Source organism: Etheostoma spectabile, chromosome 19 (assembly GCF_008692095.1).
Source record: "Etheostoma spectabile isolate EspeVRDwgs_2016 chromosome 19, UIUC_Espe_1.0, whole genome shotgun sequence".
NCBI lineage: Eukaryota > Metazoa > Chordata > Actinopteri > Perciformes > Percidae > Etheostoma > Etheostoma spectabile.
In genome coordinates, this window is record NC_045751.1 from 11,736,430 (window position 1) to 11,738,218 (window position 1,789).

General features: G+C 36.8%; 1 protein-coding gene and 1 long non-coding RNA gene across 9 annotated transcripts in view; one reads left to right on the forward strand and one right to left on the reverse strand.

Moving 5' to 3' along the window:
* LOC116707340 (uncharacterized) overlaps positions 1–1,789 on the forward strand; it is a 217,341-nt gene that overhangs the window by 89,012 nt on the left and 126,540 nt on the right. For 7 of the 8 annotated variants that reach the window (XM_032544671.1, XM_032544673.1, XM_032544676.1 and 4 more), the window contains exon 1: positions 1,016–1,174. The exons of the other annotated variant lie outside the window; for it this stretch is intronic. The gene's annotated coding sequence lies outside the window, so the exon portion shown is untranslated. Of the gene's footprint in view, positions 1–1,015; positions 1,175–1,789 lie in introns of those variants that run through there. 8 annotated transcript variants of the gene reach the window in all.
* The window catches only part of LOC116707363 (uncharacterized), a 19,660-nt gene that overhangs the window by 10,993 nt on the left and 6,878 nt on the right, over positions 1–1,789 (reverse strand). The window lies entirely within an intron of this gene.

The following is a 1,789-nucleotide window of genomic DNA, read 5'->3' on the forward strand; positions in this document are numbered from 1 at the left end:
CATTTTGAAGGCAGACTAACAGGTCTTTGAGGGTCAGAATTGTAGCTGATGGTCAGGTGTTCAAGTACTTATTTGCAGCTGTATTATACAAATAAATAGTTAAAAAATCATAGATTGTGATTTCTTGATTTTTTTTGAGGATTATGTCTCTCACAGTGGACATGCACCTACGATGACAATTCCAGACCTCTCTATGATTTCTAAGTGGGAGAACTTGCAAAATAGTAGGGTGTTGAAATACTTATTTTCCTCACTATCTTTAAGTTGTGTAATAAAAGATATTTGTTAAGGTTCTCTGACTTGATAGTCTCTCCTTTTGTTAGTTTGAGTTTATGATTTGTGTTACTCCCTGGCTTCCCCTAGCTATACACTTAAAGGTCCAAACACTGACCATGAAGAGTTTTGTAGGTGAGAAGAAGGATTTTAAATTCTATTCTGGATTTTACAGGAAGCCAATGCAGAGAAGCTAAAACAGGAGAGATGTGGTCTCTCTTCCTGGTTCCTGTCAGAACACGTGCTGCAGCATTCTGGATCAGCTGAAGAGTCTTTATGGACTTTTTTGAGCAGCCTGATAATAAAGAATTGCAGTAATTCAGCCTAAAAGTAACAAATACATGGACTAGTTTTTCTGCATCATTTTTAGACAGAAAATATTTATTGTATACATTTGTGGTGACGGGTTACATAACGTGATATCTGGTGGGGACGCTGCCGGTAACATTAAAGGTAACGTTAGGGTTGGAAACATTTTCTTTACTCCCCGAAAACTATAAATAACATATGGTCTCTGGAAAAGGAGTGATCAATGATTAAACAAAAAAAGCAAAATACACAATATAGATTCATGACAACAATCATGGACATCGGACGTGAAGGCAGCAGTGTCATGGCAACGACTCAGTGAAACCATAGCCTCCCACTGGCCTTTCTAGGTAAATAAAAACTATCATGAGTTACTGTATTAAACATGCACACTGTTTACTTTCACTTTTCACTTCAACAAAGAGCTGCATTGCTCCTCTTAGGGCGAGAGCTGAGTTGAACAGGTAGGACAACATTACTTACAACATTCTTCTTGTGTCAAACAAGAAGTATGTATTACAGAATAGAGAAATCTGTCTCTCATAACTCGGGAGACATTAAACATCTCGCTGCTCGCTCTTCTTCAAAACCAGTAAGTAGAAAACAGATTTCATGATTCCCAGTTTGTTTTTATTGTGTCCATCAACTGTTGGACATTTCTTGTTATTTAGACTGACAAACATGTTAATATACTCGCAGATTAGAAAATGAGTCAAACTAATTTTATATTTGGTTCTTTATTGAACTATTATTAGAAAACTTCCTCCAGGATTTGATCTTCAGACATATTGGGATCTTCAGTTGATACATGACAGGACAACGTGTTGTTTTATACTTTGTTTTGGCTTTTTTCTCCATGATTAGTTCAATTGTCTCCAGTGTCAAGTTCATATGACAGGAGGACTTTTTTCCCTTTAAGTCTTCAAAGCTCCAATAACAAACATAATTAAAATATATATCATGTAAATAATATGAGTTTCTCCCCATAAAATAATCCCTCAAACTGTCAATATCAAACAAAAATATGTCACTGATCACTGTATATTAATTATTTACAATGACATTGTGGGGTGGCTGTGGCTCAGTGGTAGAGCGGTTGCCTGCCAATCGAAAGGTTGGGGGTGTCCTTGGGCAAGACACTGAACCGCTGCTCATCGGAGTATGAATGTGTGTGAATGGTGAATGTTTCCTGTATGATGTAAAAGCG